We start from the raw sequence: 6,596 nt of genomic DNA, 5'->3' as shown, positions 1-6,596 counted from the left end.
ACAAAAACTACATTTTTTTCCCCAGTTCCTCTCACAGCAAGACATGGCCACGTGAGTCCAGTCACCGAGATGCAGAAGGAAGTGATAGGTATCATTCTTGGGTCATAGCCTTACAGGGAGTGGTGGATCCCAGACCGCTCCTCCTTGCCTCAGCCTTCTGGTTAGGCTGATACCACGGACATGAGCCCATCCTGAGCTAAACTAATGAGGGCCACACTCTGGCTATGCCAGAGAAATGAGACAAAAGAAACCTGAGATTTTATTGCCCCAGTGAAATAGTTTTGCTATTCCAGATGCAACTGTCACACGAGAGTAAGATAAGCTCTTACCTTATTGAACCCATTATTTTTTTGGATCCCCATTATTCACATCTAAACCCACATCTACCTACTATCAGTGAAAATATTACCGGTTAGCCTTTACAAGGGCTTAATACATGTCAGGCACTATTCTTCACTTTTACGGGTGAAGAAACAAGCCCAGAGAGGTTAAGTGACTTGGTCCAGGGGGTACAGCCAGTGAGTGGTAGAGCTGGGACTGGAACCCAGGTCCTCTTACTCGAGGACCAACGTATTTGAGTCTTTTAAGTCTTTAACTGACCTGAAAGTCCAGTGAATGCTACAGGCCCTTTCCTGGGAAAAGGCTCCCATATGTGCAGTTTACACATGAGCTCAGAAAGTTCCTGAAAGCTGTCCACCGGTCTTAGTACATGTGGACTCCAGCTTGAGAATCCTCATGCAGTCTATTCCCTCAGCACCTGTCTGTGGTCTTGGATGCGCACAGTGGAAGGTGACTGACTGATTCCACAGAAGCCAAGTGTATGTGTCAGCTTAGGTTGGGTGATACAGTAACAAACATCCCTCAAATCTCAGTTGAACGAAATAAAGACCCGACCTTCCCTTTCCCTTCCCTTCCCTTCCTTCCTTCCTAATCTCTATGGCCAACATGGAGCTCGAATCACAACTCCAACATCAAGAGTTGGCGTGCTCTACTGATTGAGCCAGCCAGGCCTCCCAGACTTATTTCTTGATCCAGCTACAAGCCCACAGCAAGTCGGGTACATAACACCTTCACTCTAGGACCCCAGGCTGTTAGAGCGGTCCCTACATACATTATAGCTCACCATGGCTCAAGAAAAAGAGACATGGTAGAGCACGTACCGGCATTGGAAGCTTCCACCCAGAAGGGCCTCCTGTCCCTCCTGCCTTCTTTCTTTAGCTGCGGCAAGTCACCTGGTCACTACTGAGTTCAAAGGCCTGGGAATGCACAGTCTTCCCACAGGGAAGGCAAACAGAATTTAGCAAATGCCAATACAATTGACTATACGGAACTTAAGAAAAAAGGTATGAGGGGCTCCCAGAAGCACTGAGTGGCCTGGAGAGCTGGTCCTGAGGCTAAGGCTCCAGAAAAGAGCTCCAAACCATGCCAAGAACAGACCCAACAGGGAAAGCACCTCGATGGCCATTGGCAGATCTGGGTCTTGGACGTCATCCCAGTTTGTCCTGCTGCAGGGTCTGGGGCATAACCGCGCCTGCCCCCCAGCACAGATGCTGCCTGTGTGTCTGTGCCCCTTCTTGCAACTAGCAAGCCAGAGGGGGCCGCTGCCACACCAGCCTCACCAGCTCCATGGACCCCCTACAGAGTCTCCTTTTGCCTTTGGAGTTGAGGACTCCTGCTGGCGAGTCTGGCCCCGAGAAGGTGAGTTCTATGGCCCTTTCTGGTGGATACGAACTTCCCAGGCTGGAAATGTCCCCGCGCATAGTGAGTGCATTTAGGAGCCAGAAATACGAGAAGTTTCCACTGTGTGCTCACGTTACTGAGGTCCAGCGAGAGATGGGAGTTGGCATTAGGAGGCTTCGGCAAGCCTCTGTACTCATTTCCTGTTGCTCTTATAACCCATTACCTACAGCTCGGGGGCTCGAATGACACACACTGCTTCTCCTTACAGTTCTGGAGACCAGAGGTCCAATATCAAGGTGATGGACGCTCATTCTGGAGGCTCTAGGGGAGAAGCTGGTCCCTTGTCTTTTTCAGTTTCCAGAAGTGACTGAGCCCTTCCCCAGGAACTCCAACCTCTGCTCCCCTGTCACAGGTCCTGCTGTTGGCCACCCCCTCCCCCTTTTGGAAGACCCTTGTGGTTGCACTTAGGGCCCACGCAGATAAGCCAGTGTCATGTTCACCTCCTAAGATGTCGGCCTTGATCACATTGGTGACGTCCCTCTGGCTGCGGAAAGGAACCTATCCGCAGGTTCTGAGGGTTAACAAGAGGACCTGCTGGGGGGGCTGTTATTCAGCCTACCACCATGTGGCTTCATGGAGTGCATCCAAGGGTTCTGTCCTATGGACTCCTAGAGCCCTGGAGTGAGGTCAGGGCACTCACCCTCGCACCTCCCCCCTGCCCGGCCCCGCCCCATGGGTGTGGGTCCACTCGCATGCCCATACCAGAGTCACAGCTCTTGTAGGGGTAGCCCTCTCCATGTGGCCATCCTTTCCAGCTTCTGGAAGTCACTGTCCCCACACCTTGTCCCTCAGGCTTGGGGCGTTACTAGCTCTCAGCTCTGCCAGCCCCAGAGGCCTGCATCTACCTTTGTCCATTTCACTACACCCTGCTGGCTTAGAGCGTCCCCAGTCTCCCAGTTCCCTCCCACCTGTGTCCTGCTAGAGTCCTTCCACTCACAGGTCCCAACCTGACCGCCCCCTCTTGCACCCTGTTTGGCATATGTCCCCCACTGCCCTGCGAGCTGGGCGAGAGCATGTCCCAGGGATATTGTGGTCCCCGCAGTAGCCCCAGCAGAGGGCCAGGCACAGAGCAGGCATGTACTGGATATACGAGATTGAAGAATCTGGGGGCTAGAGGGAGAGGAAGGGATAGTCCCCATTTTGTCTCCCCGGGGTTTGGGTTTTTAGGAACCAAGTCTCAGGTGGCAAAGCAGGTGTATATGGAGTCTGCATTTCTCTGCCCTTCTGGGGCTGTTCTAGGATGGCCATCCTGGTGCGTGCCATTGGGGAGGGGAGAGAGAGAGGAGGTGGAGAGAGAGAGAATATAAATTATAAAAGTGGGCAAGCTGGAAATATCTAGAAAGTATAACCTTTCCATCTGTTGCGCTCTATGTGCTTGGTGTTATCCTAAGATATATAATTCAGTAGAACCCTGCACCACTAGTCCCCATCATTATCGTTCCTGTCCCCATTTTCCAGATGAGGGAACTGAGGCACGAAGAAAGGAAATCATTGTGCTATTGCTTCCTGCCATGACAAGTAACTGAAATCACTCCCCCGCTGACTCTCTTGGAACTCCTAGCATGGGGGAAGAATAGTGACTTTGGGATGGGACGGACCTTGTCTCATCCACGTCCCAAGCTCTGGATATGCTCTCTGGAAAGCTGAGATCTTACTCACCGCCCCCAGCCCAGGCTCACCCATCTCCTTGCCTCTACCCCACTGCCTTTGATCAACCTGCTAAGACAGAGGTGTCCTTGTGCCGTCTGGTGCTCTGGCCCTCATCCTCTTCTGTCCGCCTTCCAAGCTACGACACTTTGGGTGAGTTGCTTCCCCTCTCTGAGCCTGTTTCCACACCTGTAGAAGGGGGGTGATCCTAGGAGGGGACTGCATGTTTTCCCTCCACTTGGCGGCCTTCCGCTCCCTCCTCTCTCTAGACCAGCCTGACCCCTCCCCCACATCCTTCTCCGAATTGCTCTTGTCCGTTCCTGCTGCTCACCTTCCTCCACCTTTCAGCCCTGTCAACCGCACCCTCATTCTGGAAACTCTTATCTGGGCTTCAGGTGTCTTAGTCTCCTGGTTTCCTACCTACTTTTCTGGCATGTTCTTCTCCATCTGCAGGTATCCCATGTTCCTTGTGCCCCACCCCCTCCGTGGCTTGGTGATAAGGCATTGCCAGCAGATCCCCAAATCTCTGTCCCAGATGTCCCCTGGATGTCCCCCCTCCAGGCATGTCTCTCTGGATGTCCCCGAGGCATCACCCTTAGCATGTACTCACCTGAATCCGGCATGTTCTCCAAACCTGGCGCCCCTAGTTATCCCCACCTTCATTCCCCAAACCCCGGAGAGACCTCGCTGCTTCTGCAAGATAGTCTCCACACTGACTCCCTCCCTGTCTCCACCCTCCACCCATCTCCCCCGGGGGAGGCTGATCTATATGCACCAAATATTAACCCCTGGCTTCCGGTTGAGTTCAACCAATGGGAGGCGCCAGCAGGAGCCTGGTGGGTGGGAGGAGAGCCAGGTGGTGTTCACTCTTCAGACCCCTTCTCTCTTCAGTGTGGGACGTGGGTGCCTACTCCTGGCCTTCACTAAACCTACAGCTTCAAGGCTCAACAGCTTCAGGTACTACCACCTTCAAGCCCGGGGTGGTTACTGCTCCCTCTATTGCTGGCCCCCGGGTATTGCGCCTTCCCCCAGGCTTGTTTCCCTTGACCTTGCCCGCCCCTTAATCCCTTAATAGCTTTTCCTTAAACTTCCCCTGGCTACTTCATTTGCGCCCACAACTTTCCTGCCAGGGCCCTGCCTGCAGGCTCCCCCTGAACCCCCTCATCCAGCCTGATCCATTATCTTCTAAACCGTCCCCTCACACCTCCATCTCCCTACTCCAGGAGGAAAGTTGAAAAATGTAAATCAGACATCAACTGCCTGCCCCCTCTTTAACACCTTTCCAAAGCTCCCCTTTGCTTTTGGGATAAATTCCAAGCTCCTTAGAGTGGCGATAAGGTCTCCTGAGATCCCTCCACTCCCCGCCCCCATACACCCATTCCCCATTCATGCTAACCACTGGCAGGAGTATGAAAAAGCCAGTAACTCACAAGTCTGTACACCTTTACATAGGCTGTGCCCTTTTCCACACGTGCGCACACACGCACACCCACGCCCCTTCTCCTATTTCAGGATTCTGAGAAAAGTCACTTGCTTTATTCAGGAAACTCCCATCAACCCCAGCTCCTCTGATCAGACAAATCTGGGTCTTCTTTTGTGCTCCCAGGATGGCCAGTGAAGAGGAATAGTTTGTGGCTGGTGGGATGGGGGCGTGGCTAGGAAAGCTCCCGAGTGAGGCGTGGGGGCGTGGCTAGGGAGTACCGGGTGTCCAGCGGGGGCGTGGCTAAAAGATCCCGGGCGCGGCGTCGGGGCGTGGCTAGGGAAAACTGGGTGGTGAAGGGGGGTGTGGATACGGGAAGCAAGTGTGGACTTTCAGTATGGCTGGTGCATGTGGGTGTCCTTTCAGAGAATGCGGGACATGGAAAAACCCAGAGTACCTGGTCTGTTCCACAGTTGCCCAAGTCTCAGCCAGAGACCTCATTAGCTCCCTCCTCTAGAATCCCAACTTCTCACGGGAAGGCTGTTTTTCAGGCAGAATTTCAAATTTTTATGGCAACTTTTACAGAAATCACAGAGAAGAGACAGCGACTGGTGCTGATGAGCTAGGAGTAGAGAAAAGGGAGTGGGTAACAGGTCTGGGATGTTGGGGTGATGCGCAACAGGACGACAGAACGCTAAAAACCTGTGGGAAGCAGGGTGTTATGGGAGTTGCAGGGTGATCCTCAGGGTCCCAAGCAGTGGGCAGCACATCGCACACCCCAAGTGTGTCCTTTGGGCAGGAAACAATAATAAGAAAATACAGATGGCCTACCTACAGACGGGTGGCCTCCAAAGTTAAAAATGCCCACCCAGACCCCCTGGCCCCAGTCCCACCCTCCCACCCACCCCTGCTCCCCATCAGGCAGAGATGTGGCAGCATTTGCTGGCTTGTAGCATTGGTCCTCTGGGACCCTCGGTCTCCTCTTCGAGGGTCCTGCCTGGATTGGCTGGCACTGAGGGCAAAATGAGCCTTCTAGATTGTCAGGGGAGATGGCTGGACTCCCTTTGATTCCTGGCCTCTTCCCCAAAGCCAATTCTCATGGCTGGGGGAGTCTGCTGCCCTCACAAAAGGAAAGTCTGTCACCCCCTTTCCCCAAGACATGCACCCTCCCTCGTCCCCCCTCCCCCAAACACACTATATATACACACAGGCCCCCTCCCCTCCTTCCAAGGTGTGGCTGGGCTCTCAGAGGTAGTGGAGGCAAGTGGGGGCGCTGGAATGTGAGAAGTTGCAGGTTCAAATGTGCCTCCTCCAGCTCTGAAACCCCAAACTTCTCCCCTCCCTTCTCCAAGCCTCGAGAATTAGTGTCCTCCCAAGGGCCTGAGTGGAGAAATCAGGGAAGGTGTGGCCCCCTTATGCACGCACCTACCTGTTCCTCCGCCCCATCCCCGAGGGGCTGAACAGAGCTCCCTGAGGGTTGGGGAGAAGGGCCGAGATCGGGGACATCCTGGGATGTATCAGCCTCCTTCAAAGGTCCCCCTGGGGGGGCTGGGTTCCGAGGCCCTAGGGCACAGGGTGGTAGTGATGGGGGGGTTCACTAGGGGACGGGGGTCTTAAGGGATAGGGAAAGCCTCGGTGTCTAGGGAGACCGATGGTAGATTCTCCAGAAGGTCATTGGGTAGGAAGTGGTTCTCTGGGGCCAGGCCTCGAGTTGGCACTGTGCCCAGGGGTGTGAACAGTGACTAACAGGGATGGGTTGCAGTTGCGGGTCCCTCCGGTGACTCCTGAA

Source organism: Mustela lutreola, chromosome 16, assembly GCF_030435805.1.
Source record: "Mustela lutreola isolate mMusLut2 chromosome 16, mMusLut2.pri, whole genome shotgun sequence".
In the NCBI taxonomy this organism is placed as follows: domain Eukaryota; kingdom Metazoa; phylum Chordata; class Mammalia; order Carnivora; family Mustelidae; genus Mustela; species Mustela lutreola.
Note: the sequence above shows the minus strand (reverse complement) of the source record.